The 13,169-nt window shown below is 45.4% G+C and overlaps 1 pseudogene; it reads left to right on the top strand.

The window, feature by feature from the left end:
- The first annotated feature begins 7,645 nt into the window (after nucleotides 1-7,645).
- Nucleotides 7,646-8,710, top strand: LOC118721764 (annotated as a pseudogene).
- Nucleotides 8,711-13,169: the final 4,459 nt, after the last annotated feature.

Genomic DNA, 13,169 nt, shown 5'->3' with positions numbered 1-13,169 from the left:
AAAAAAAAACCCACAACCCTAAAAAATATACTTTTGACAAAATAACTTAAAAAATAAGCCTTACATTAGTATAGTACAGAAGATAGTTGGCAAGGAAAAGAATACAATTTGAGTGTTTTCTGAAATAATCTGTAGTCAGCATCATCCTGTTTCAAAAAGAGAAATTAGAAAGCATAATAAGAAAAGGACATGAAATTATTGTAGCTTAACTTGAGAATGAGACAATATTTTCTAAAAAGGTACCTTAATAAACAGAGTGAAAGTATTTTCCAAGAAAGCTTAATTCTACTTTGAACTGTTAGGGTATTACAAAAAAATACCAAATGATGACAGAGACACTTGAAAAAATTAAGTTCCACGTTACTGTGCTCAATTTCTTTCCAACAATATAGCAAAACCTTAATTAAATCTATCAAAATGGAATTGGATAATTCACTAATTAGATGCCCTTGATTTTGACTTATATTAACAATATCTGAAAAGTCACTTTTCCTCAGCAGAAATAGGTGACACGGTAGGCATTCACCTTTCTTTGATAATTATGAACCTGAACACTTACAGTGCTATGGGAGCTCACAAACACGGATTACCGATGAACTCACATTGACCTTTTAATATACCCAAGAAATTTTATTCAGCTTAGATGTCATATCATAAGATCCCCCTCCCCAGCTTCATGATTGGGTTCCTACCTTTATCCCATGAGCCAACCTCAGGTCTCCACAGATCATACCATTCTATAAATACCTGCACATTTGTCTCTAGAGCTGGAATGTAAGTTGTTGAAGGCAGAAAATGTGACTAACTTAGCACCTAGTATAGTTTCTGGAAATACTCATTCTATATAATAAAAGCCTAATATGCAAATTGTTCAACCAGGAGTTCAACCACTCACTATGATGTGTGCTGACCACCAGGGGATGGTGCAGAACATGGTGGCATTGGTGATGCAGCGCTGGCAGGATGGGGGCACACAGGGTGCTGGGTGCCCAGGTGCTGCTCAGGGCCCAGAGGTCAGCTGGGACCTTCCCTTCCACATCAGATGCTCATACTTTGATGGCCGGCCAGGCCTAGGGACTGCACCGAGCACAAATTTTGTGAACCGGGGTTCACAAATGAATGAATAAATGGTGACACACAACTTATGAATGAATGAATAAATGGTGACACACAACTTATGCTTTCCTACCTTAAAATTTCCTTTCTAATTCAAGAGGGAATTATACAAGATTTGGTTGAAGACTAGTTTTACTTCATTACTGAATAGCATACCAATTAAACCTAGAGCTTTTATTTTGATACTAGAGTCCTGGTGCACAAAATTTGTGCACAGGGGTGGGTGTGTCCCTCAGCCCAGCCTATACCCTCTCCAATATGGGACCCCTTGAGGGATGTCCAACTGCCCTTTTAGGCCCGATTCTACTGGGCCTAAATATAACATTTCAGACTAGAACTGAGAGAGAATAAGTGCCATTTTATTTAAACCTCCTAGTTTGTGGTAATTTGCCATTGTATCCTGGGAAACAAAATAGAGGGACTGATACAGTCACAATCCCTCCATTAATAGCACACAGCTAATTAAATCTAGTGGTTTTATTAGTCATTTTTAAAATAAGGTGAAAACACTACTTGGAAAACTTGAGTAGTTTCATTCCTCAATAAATATCAATAGTGAACAGGAGAGGGCACTGCTGATCAGAATTTAGAGGAAAGGAAGCAGAAAGTCTACAGGCCATGGCAAAGCTCCATTTAGGCAAGGTCAACGTTGGTCCCAAATGTTCCCAGCTAAGGAAGAACATGAATATATGCTTGGAAGTTAGGAGAATCTACCATTAAATTTTGATATTCACCTGCAGAGTTGATATGAGCTAAACTTGTACACTTTAGTACAAATAGCAACCCAGGCATGCGCCCCCCGAACTTCTCCTCCACTACAGACTGTCCTGTTGTTTGGGCTCTTCACATCTCACTCCGGTCCAGGAGCCTCTGTCTAATCTTACTCTGCAAGCACTGCCTAGCTGGTGCTGTGGTGTCGGGATAAGCAAGAAGGAACTGGAAGAAAGGCAGGGAGATGGGAAGAGTCTGGGGCTGAGGATACAGATGTATACAACAGAGGGGGAGAGTGAACCTTCCTGCCATGACACAGGATGCCCAACCGAATGCCTCTGCCTTCAGCAAGGTCAGGGGAAACCGGAAAGTGTACACGAAGGGATTGGGGATGAAAAAAATAAAAGGGAAGAGGAGCAGAGATGTAAGGGAAGGACAGATAAGAGAAGAGAAGCAAGAGGGAAAAGGTCAGTCCCTTCCTGAGCTACTCCTCACCTTCTGGGAACTCCTCTCCAACTCTCAGCCTCCGCTCACATCTGTCCTCCCAGTCACCACCCCCTCTCCCCCAACCCCCCCCCCCCCCCTCCAGCAGTTGCCATCCATGTTTAGGTCCTGAACGAATCTCCGCACCTCCTGCCCACAGGTGCACGGCAGGGAAGAACAGGTACAGAGTCCCCTCTTCACAGGTGGCGAAGCAGGCAGAGCCCAGAGAGGACGAGGTGGTTACTCTTTGGAGAACGGGGCAGATGTTAAGCAGTTGAGTGACACGATCTGATGATGCTTTTAAAGATCATCCTGAATGCTGGGGTGAGTTGGATGGGGTAGGAGTGGAAGATGTTCGTTGGTGGAGGTGGTGACAACAGTGATGATGGTGATACAGCTAACTGGCTGAGCATTTATGATGTGCCTGCCATGCATCACTCCAAGCATTCCAACCCAATAACCTCAACTCTCACTGCTACACCCACCAAAAATGTACCACTGCCAGCTACTCCGGTCTTCAGAGGAGCAAACTGAGTTCAGGAGGAGTACGTTATTTCAGAATAGATCCAAACAAAATGCAGTATGGCTCTGAGCGGACACTTCTGACTCTGCTACTTGTTGGCAAAAGCACTAAGGCCTGAAAGCACCACATGACCTTTGATATCTTGTGCGTGTGGGAGGTTCTAACATCTCAGCTTATAGCCTCCTGCACATAAACTGGTGAACATTGTGGGCACTCTCCCTAGCAACCCTTCAGAATGCTCCAGGTGAAATTACTTTGCAATGGCATTTTAGTAGAACAACTCCTGCTTGTAATTAAGAGATTATATTCAGCCCAAAAATAGGGTACTTAATAGTCTGTTAAACAAAAGTAGCAGCAGGCTAACTGGGGAGAACTTTTTAATTTTAGAGGCAGCAGGGTGAAGTCCAATTCGACCTGGGAGCCACATGCAGGATCATCTGGATTATCAGACAGCAGGGAGTGAACATTACATACACCTACAGGAGATGTTTTAAATGCCACCTAATAAGAAGAACTAAGATTTGAGACATGGAAAATTACAAAAAGTGAAAACAAAAAGACACTTAACTATAAATGTCTAAATTGGCATGAAATGCATGATCCCTACTGGAAATAACAGAGCAGATATCCAACAATGAGTGAATAACTTACGAAGGACCAGTAGCTATGATGTGCACTGACCAAAAGGGGTCAGACGCTCCAACAGTAGGTTAGCTTGCTGCTGGGATCCAGTCATTCAGGACAGGGTGAGAGGGCCAGACACTCCCTGGAGTCCTCCCATGGCCCCTCACAGCCTACCAGCCCCATCGGCTCCAATCAGGACTGGGCAAGATGGCTCCAATTGCCAGCCAGGCCAGGGGACCCCACCCCTGCATGAATTCGTGCACCAGGCCTCTAGTTACTAATAAACTCTGCAGAGAAGACACCACAAAGGGACTTGCTACCTTCATCACCCACCCCAATTTTCGTTTAATAGCATTAAAGTACAAGTGTACTTAAAATGAACTACGAATAATTTAAATTCACTTAGTCAAGGCTCCATATTATTTGAAAATATAATAGTTTTTAATCAATGAATTATTCTAATACCACCATGATATTTTTAATTACTTCATTTGTATGACAAATATTTTTGATACTTAAAAGCAAGCCACAATTACGAACGATCTAAAACAGGTTGAACTTGAACAGCCTTTGTTTTGTAACCTGTATGTTGGTTAAGATAATAGTACTGTGTCTTTGGTAGCATTTATGAAAAGAAAGTCTGTTCCAATGTCAGGTGGTTCATATGAGGTAAAAAATTTTCTACAATGATTTTCAAAATTTCTATAAAGCAAAATAGTAACACATTTTGCATAAATGTTACCATATTTTTCCATGTATAAGATGCTATTTCCCCCCCTAAAATCATTAGACTAGAAACCAAGCGGCATCTTATAGATGGAAGTCAGCAGAGGAGCGAGTGTGTGGGTGAGTAGCTGCCCATACCTTGTCAAACAGGCTTTTTCCAATCATGAGCCTATTGTTACTGACATCAGCTGGTGCTGTAATTGGAGAGTGTGCAGTTGCAACAGGGACCAGAGCATTTGCAGCATATAAAGATGTCAAAAAATAGATAAATGCCAGGGATTATCTTATTCTGCAATCAGTCATGCAAAAGAGCATGAAAACAGAGCTGCAGAGAGACAATTTGGACCTCCTCCCACTAAGTGTATGGTCAGACAGTGGAGAAAACAGGAAGAATAGCTCCTTAAGATGCCAAAAAAGAAGAAGGCCTTCAGAGGAAAATGAACAAAATGTTTAAAATATTGATCACTTAACTTTGGTTTGGAAAAGTAGGGGGCATATTATACATGGAAAATACGATAAGTCATGTCAACCAACAAAGATTATCGCTCTTTCCAAATGGGAGAGTATGTAAACACAGCCAACAGTAAACATTGTACAGCTTCAAACGCCATCATCTATTAAGAGAAACTGTTATATAAGCGAAATAATAGCAAAATAAACAGGAGAATATGTCCAGCAATTGAGGACATGATTGAGGACACTTAATGGATGTGGGTACCTTTACTGCACAGGATCTGCAAATGATTCTTAGAGAGTATTTAAAAGTCATAAGAACAGTTTGCGCAGTTCTTTAAAATGAAAAAAAAAGGTCCCAAAATACTATCCTGATTCTAATATATGTAAACATGTATGCACAGAGAATAATTAGGCAGTCTGGCAGGAATGTACAGAAATGACATGAGAATGTATAATTAACACTCAAGATAAAAAATAATTATGTTACTTAAAAAATTAGACCCCAACAGGCAAAATAGATTAAAAATTATAAACTAATATTCCACCACCATTCTAACTCAAGATAAATGTAAACTCTATGGTCTAATCTTTCTTCTCTGCCTTTTCTCCTGGCCAAATAAGTCAATCACATCAAATCAGAGCGATGAAGAGAGATGGGAAAGTCAACTTTTTCCAAATGATAAACATGACATCACCACTTTCTGTAACCTAAAAACTATTTCCTAAAGCTACTCCACACGTTGGAGGTTGAAAGCAGGTCATGTGAGCTATGTGTCACATGGTCTAACCATGGTTTAATTTTAACTGGCATATAAAGCTTACACTGTGCTAATACAGACATTAGTAAACAGAACATGTTTGACCTTCCGCATGCCCTTCAGATGAAGCCCAGACTGCAAGGGAAGCCTCGGTCCATATTGCTAACTCTTGAAGCTGGTATTTAAAACAAGAAAAAAGAATCTCCCATAACCCCATCACACTCGTAAGATTTTTCTTCTAAAACTTAATGCTATATATATATATATATTTTTTTTTTTCCTTTTTTTTTTCCTCCGTGCACAAGAATTCATACCTGATTGCACGGGACGAGTACCAAAACCTCCAAGGCGAGGGGACAGACCAAAACCCCACTCCGCCACCACGGGGCGGGCATCTCGGCGAGCCCCGCAGTCCCAGAGGCAGTTGTGCCCGGCTCCAGGCTCACGACCCGCGCTGGCTCTCCCTCCCTCCCTCCCTGCTCCATCTCGCTCCATCCGAGAACCGGGGTCAGGCCGCGAAGCACAGGTGGGGCGCGCCCGGCCACGGAGAGAGGCCGGCACCTGGCTGCACGTCTCTCCGGGTGCCCGCGACAGCGGAAGGCCGAGGGGCCGGGGCAGGGCAGCCCAGCCCGCAGCTTCGCGCGCGGACCCTGGGCCAGTGCGTCCGTCCTCCCGAGGGCCGGTGCTCCTGCAGCCGCTTTTGCCCAGCAGCCACTTCAAAGGGCCCCGCCACCGCCGAGACCGGAAACAGCCGTCCCCGACAGGCCTTGCGAGCGTCCCGCCCGCGCCAGGACCATAGAGAGGGAGCGGACTGCATTTCTTCTGAGCCCGGGGTCCATTCTGGCTGGGAAAACCCGAGCTGGTCTGGCCCGCGGAGGACTCGACTCACTGGTGCGCGCTCCTAGCCTGCACTCCCCAGGAAGCACGTGGGGGCTTCTCTGCTCCAGCTGGGAGCTTGGCGGGCTGCGGGCATCTCTAGGTCTGGGTCGCAATAAATGTTGCATTGATTTGCTTTTGGGAGGCGAGGGCCAGAGGTCCCGAGATTTAATCGCTGGGTCCCAGGGGTCTTTGAGATTGCCCCTCTGGGGTGGGGCTGAACCCAGGACCTGCAGTGGGCACAAAGGGCACATTTCTACCCATTAACCGTGTGACCCTCCTTTGTGCATCTTGTGTGATGGGCATAGAGACCCCACCTGCCAGAACTGTGCCATCCGAAGCAGGCCTAGCACCACAGATACAGACAAGAGTCTCAGTCAGGTTGCCTCCACTCTGTACAGGTTGCTTCCAAACCTTCAGTGTCCTTATTTTGTGTTTGTTCTGCCACCAAACTAACCTTTACCGATGACTCCAAAATCACCCACTCCCATAGGCTAATTATAGCCCTAGCCGGTTTGCTGGTCTCCGCTGAGTGTCCTGAGGTCACATGGATGAGCCTGCACCCAAGCAGAACCGCACAAATTTTCACAGGGCTGCACATTTACCCCAGTGACCTCTGGCCTGGCTGAGGTGGCTCAGTGGTTGAGCGTGGACTTAGGAACTAGGAGGTCATGGTTGGTTGACTCCCAGTTAGGGATAATGCCAGGGTTGCAGACTGGATCCCTAGTGTGAGGCGCGGGATGATTCACTCTCATCATTGATGTTTTACTTTCTCCCCCTGCCTCTCTCCATTCCTCACTCTCTAAAATAAAATTAAAATGTCCACATATTTTAACAAAACAAAAACAAACAAAACCTTGGGATTCCTGTTACAGAAACAGGAACAGACACCAAGAGTTAGGCTTGTCATTTCCTGTCTGAAAAATTGGGACTCCATATATTTTCTAGTTGTTGCTATTGTACTTTACTTGTTTTTACCCTTCGTTCTCTAATCCAGCTGTTGACCCTTGAGGGGTTGTGTGTTTCCAAATCTCTTTATCCTCCTCACAACTTTTATTAAAAAACCAACTAGCTATATGGGGTGGAGAGAGGGGCAGAGTTATTGTTTAATATTATATTTCAAAGAAACGTGCAATTTTGATTTTTAATAACAATTTTATTTATTTTTCCCCTTCCAGAGTTAAACTGAAAGAAAAGCAAAAAGACCTCTAAAAAGTCATTTGGAAAACATCTCTAAATATTTATAACTCTGTATAAGCTCATAAAGAGAAACTGACAAAATGAAACTACTTTGAATAACAGAGACAGGTTTATAAATGAGGTAGGTTTATGTCAATGTCATCAATTCTATCCGATGATGACACTGGCTAGGATGACCTACCAATCTAATTTCACTGTAGAAGACCATCGGGAAAATGGATCAACTCCCCTTGGATAGGGAGCTTCGACCCTGAATTCCTCCAAAAGAGTCCCCGTTCTCAGAAAGTCAAAAAGGGAAGTAAGGATACAAGATATTCTCCAGAGAAGCAATCTTCCTGGCCTTGCATTTCCCTCTCAAGGCACACAGAACTCACTCAATGCAGCTAACAGTTCAGGGAACTTGAAGTCTCATGGAAAACAACTTTGCTTGAGACTTGCCAAAGAGCATAGAAAATAAAGCCATAGAAACATTACCAGCTCTCCAGTGCATTCATGTGTCAGCAGTGAAAACCATCTTATTGAAAGAGAACTTCCCTGAAGAAAGCATAGTGTCCAAAACCTATTCTTCTCACTCCGATCTGATTCCTGGTGTTCATGGAGGAGGCTTAGCAATCTGGGAATGTACCTTTGGCTTCCTGGCTTATTCCACAAAGTCCCACATGAAATTTGCTGGGGGAAAGGTGTTGGATCTCAGCTGTGGATCAGGGTTGCTGGGTATAGTTGCACTCAAGGGAGGGGTCAGTCAAAGAAGTTCATTTTCAAAATTATAACAGTTTGGTGATTGACAAAGTAGCCTTATCTAACATGGTGGCTAACTCCACTTTGGAATAAGAAGAAGATGATGGCAAGAAGCCAGCTGTAAAATGATGCAGGAAATCAAAAGTGGCACAAGAACTAGGTCAGTGCTGTTCTTTTCCTGGGTTGTGGTCTGAGTGTTGTAAACTTGTAATAACTGTGAAAAACTCTGAAAAACATCTCATTCTCATGTCAGAAACCATTTAACAACCCAGATTATTATGGTACTTTGCTCCAAACATTCATTCCATTGTTAAGTAAATAATGTGGCCAGTAAAGCACATTATTTTGGTGAGGTATTCATCTGTTTCAGAAGTTTATAGAAGAAAGGAATGTATCTGAGACTAGAACTCTTGAAAAACGTAATGAAGTACTAAAAAGATTCCTAATGGAAATGACCTTAAAGTACCCTAGTTAAGGTCTACAGAGCATCCTAAGTGAAATAAATACAATAACTAAAACCTTGTTTTGAATATTTAAATTTTGAATTATAATTAATATCTCCATTTTATAGACCAAGAAATTGAGACTCAGGGAAGTAATTGGATCCCCATCACATTTCTCACCTTGAACCAGATTCTAAACTGAGGTGTACTTAAAAGCTTTTCTCAGGAGAGATTAAAAATGGCAGCAGAGTAAGTGGATGCTACATGGACATGCTCCCAGGAACAAACTGAAATTACAACTAAAAATACAGAAAAACTTCCTAAAGAATCAACGGAAAACTCGCAGGAGAGAACCCTGTCACCCAAGGACTGAAGGTGGAGACTGCATAGAGACTGGTAGGACAGGCGGAGGCATGAAAGGCCTGGCCGGGTGCCCACAGACAGCAACTGAAGTCCCAGAGAGATATTTCAGCTGGGGGGGTGGGGAAGATTGTGCCACTGAGAACTCTGTAATCTAATCCCCAAGGTGGGCCCCCCAGCAGAGAGCAATAACACAAAGGAGGGTACCCACATAACATCTGGCTGTGAAAAGCAGTTGGGTGATGTCTGCCAGGGAGTAACAGCTGGAAATTCAGGGAATCAAACCCTGACCTCCTGGTTCATAGGTTGATGCTCAACCCCTGAGCCATGCTGGTTGAGTGTCACAGATATTTCTTAGTACCCTTTTATTATTCTGGAATGAAAGTAATAAACTTATTTATACACATCATTAAAATTTGTATATATTATACATAAGTCCCTAATGTATATATGACTATACACACACATACACATATATAATTATTATATGAAGAAAGTCATTTATAATCCAATAATTTATCTCACCAGGTAAATGCACAGGTGTAGCTACAGAGAAGACATGTGGTAGTCAGATGCTTATGACTAGGGTACCGTCCCTGCAAGTGCCACAGCTGTACTTCAGCTGCCCTACTGGATAAGGTAGAACAGGCCTTGCGAACAGGGTTGGCTAATTGAGGAGGCACAAAGCATTGGATAGAGTCCCATGACAACAGCCCAACAGGGACACACCTACCCCAGCAACCAGGCAGCATAAGAGCTGAGACACAGACTGTGGCCATGAGATCAGGAGAAAGACATACAGCGCAGCTTCTCATGTGGATAGTTCAGCTCAATCACTAAGACGTGGAAGCACGTTACCACAGTGAGCTTTGGGGGCCAATACCTTGGGTTAAAACCCAGTTTGGCCATCTGTAAGATAGGGTTTATATTAATAGCCTTTTAAATACTAACAGCTAATGTTGAGCATTTATCATGGTTCCTTATATACAAGTGGAAATTATTATTTCCAAGAATTCTCATAATATTGAGTCATCCTGTTTGCTTAATCAAGTAGGAAGTCTTGCTCACTTTTGTTAAAAATGAGGTGTGTGCCTTTACAGTTTACAAATCCCAGGCCAGAACTTTGAGAAACAAGTAAATTCCAGACCTGGGGCTGCCCAGTGCCAGCCCCCATGCTCTCCCCGGGCGCCCTCTCCTCCCCGCTCTGCACTGGAAGTTTCTAAGTTGTCCTTTCCGGACACTTCCGTCTTTCAGTCACTGGGGATGAACAAGGGCGCATCTTCTGAAGTTGTACAAGGAGTTTTCTCCTGATATGCAGTCCCGGCCACGCTGTGCTCTGCCTTTGACCTTCTGTCTGTGAGATGTGCCCATTTCCACGGCCCCACATGCCCCTCTGCCCACCGTTGGTTCCCGGGTCAAACGCAGTCGCCAGAGACCGGCGTGCAGTGTCCTCGCGGGAGGTGGGCCTGTGTGGGGCTGGACACTTAGCCTTTTCAGAGGAAACTTGTCTTCCCCTTCCAGCGTCCTCCCCAGGGCGTTATTCCGGGGCCTCAGGGCCAGTGGAAAAGGAGGAGCACAGGGAGCCTGGGCCGCCCTGGGCCTCGGGCTTTGCCTCCACTTCAGTGGGAACGTCATGAATGTCTTCTGTCTTGTTAACGGTGGCCATGCCCTTGCTGACAGGAAGGCTTTTCTTTGGATGAAAGTGCACCATCTCCTTGGGGCACAGCCAGTGGAGAAGCCACTTGCTGCCCAGAACAACCTTCATCTCAGCCAGGACACAGCCCCTGCTCAACCGAGTCTGGTCAGGGGAAGCCACAGTCCACCAGGTATTACCCCACAATCCCCATTTCTGTCTCCCTCTGGAGTTAGAGTGACCTCAGATCACCCTTCAAAGCAGGTTCACCATCTCTGGAGACGGGGTTCCTCTCCAGTCCCAACACAATGGACATGGGTCATTCAAGCGGCCCGGTCACCTCCCTGATCGGGGTACAGAGCACTCAGTGCGGCTCAGAATGTGCTGAGCACAAAGCCCCCACTCCGGAAAGTTTATTTAGTCCAAGGGAGAAACGGAAAAAACTACGGCCCTCTTTCTGCTCATGGACTCCTGAGGTAGGAAAAGTCAAGGCTTGTCCACATCCCTTATGTGTCTAAGGCACATGTGTCAAACACAAGGCCCGCGGGCCAAATCCGTCCCGCCAGGCCTTGCAATGTGGCCCGCACCGCGCTGTCATCACTGCACTCCGCTGCGTTTCCATCACAATGACAGTTTATGACTGTTCAGTAAACCATTCGGCCCGCAATTTAGGCTGGATTTTAGATTTTGGCCCCTTCTCTGATTGAGTTCGACACTTAGACTCTAAGGTGTCCCAGAACTCAAGATCCCCTGCCATTCTCGGCTAAATGACCTCCGGTGGCTTTCCATAAACTTGGATGTGAACTTGTTTAAGTAGCATCTTTTTTTTTTTAAAAAATATATTTTATTGTTTTTGTACAGAGAGGAAGGGAGAGAGAGAGCTAGAAACATCGATGAGAGAGAGTCATCGATCAGCTGCCTCTTGCACACCCCCCACTGGGGATATGCCAGCAACCAAGGTACATTCCCTTGACCGGAATCGAACCCGGGTCCCTTCAGTCCCCAAGCCGACGCTCTATCCATTGAGCCAAACCGGTTTCGGCTTAAGTAGCATCTGATGGAGTGTTTGTTGGTGGCGGGTGGGGATGGGGGCCTGTTTTTAGAGGTGAATGTGTGAAATGTGGAAGAAAGCAGCCCTCACAGGTCTCCAGCCCCCACCAGGGCTGGCACAGGCCCTCACTGCCGGTCCCCCCAGCTGCTGGCCCAGCTTTGCTTTTCCAGGCTCTTTAGGGTCCTCAGAGGGAGCCACGTTCTCCGAACCCAGCAAGTCTTCTCCGAGCTCTTCACACACCCAGCTCTGCTTCCTGTTTGCTTTGCTGTTTCCAAGCTTCTCCAGGAATTTTACCGCCAGAACCAAACGCAGGCTCCCCCAGGGAAATGCCTCTGAGAAAGCCCTTCCAGGAAGAAGGGCAGAGCTCCTACTGCTCCGAGTTCTAGTTCCTCCAACAGGAAGTGCACTCAAGCTGGATCTGAAACATGAAACCCCATTCTCCCCGCTTGGCCATGGGCTTTCTTTGTCCCAGGGCAGACAGAACATCTTACCCAGTCACCTCCCTGCGGAACACCTCAGACACCTCCCTCCTGCCTCCCCTGTCCCGCCGCCTGGCCTGAGCCAGAGCCAAGCCTGGAGAGTCATTGAGTTTGCTATCAACCGTTCCCCGTGCTTAAAAATAAATGACAAACCCAGATGTCAGAGCAGAATGGGAATGATTTTATCCCCAATTGGTCTAGAGCAGGAGTGGGGAACCTTTTTTCTGTCGAGGGCCATTTGGATATTTTATAGCATCAGCCGTGGGCCATACAGATTATCAACTTAAACATTAGCCTGCTCCATTTGGTCAAACATTTAGTTAAGTCACCCCTAAGGCCTTGGCAGGGCCAGACCCAACGATTTCGTGGGCTTTTTAGGTCCGAGGGCCGGACTTTCCCCACCCCTGCTCTAGAGACAAGTCCCGGGCGGGCAGACCCTTTGGCAATATGTACACATGCATGCGGCTTTCTGAGTTTCAGGAAAACTCAGTAACAGGAAGAGTCGAGCCTCTCCCAGATGGATGCCACCTTGCTGCTGCCACACCTTTTGGGTTTCATATTCTGCGATACTTGCAAATCAAACAGATTCTGAAGCTCAAATACATTCTCATTCCAACAAGAATTCACCAAGTACTTCCTGTTGTGGAGAAGACAATCTCCTCAGCTCTGTTCAGTGTAGCACTTATCACACATTCACTCTGGTGTTATCTGACACACTTCCCATCACCCCGATTCTCCCCGGTCTTTACGGAATCGGTGTGAGAATATTTGATAAATCTCCAAGGGTGTGTGTCTCCTGGGTGTCCCCTTTCCTGTGACTAATGCATTTCCTTTGTTTGAATGAAGGCACTTTGTCAAAAGTGATTTAGGCAGTCTCGGAGATTAGCTAACGGAAGAACTATAGATAACGGTAGCGTTGCACTTCAGTCTCAGGAGAGCGATGCATAAAAGCCAAAAACAAACAGCGCAGCCAGGGGGCTGAGCATGGCAGC

The sequence above is a fragment of the Pipistrellus kuhlii genome, unplaced genomic scaffold (genome assembly GCF_014108245.1).
Source record: "Pipistrellus kuhlii isolate mPipKuh1 unplaced genomic scaffold, mPipKuh1.p scaffold_m20_p_18, whole genome shotgun sequence".
NCBI classification, from domain to species: Eukaryota; Metazoa; Chordata; class Mammalia; order Chiroptera; family Vespertilionidae; genus Pipistrellus; species Pipistrellus kuhlii.
This window is presented reverse-complemented; position numbering and strand designations above follow the sequence as displayed.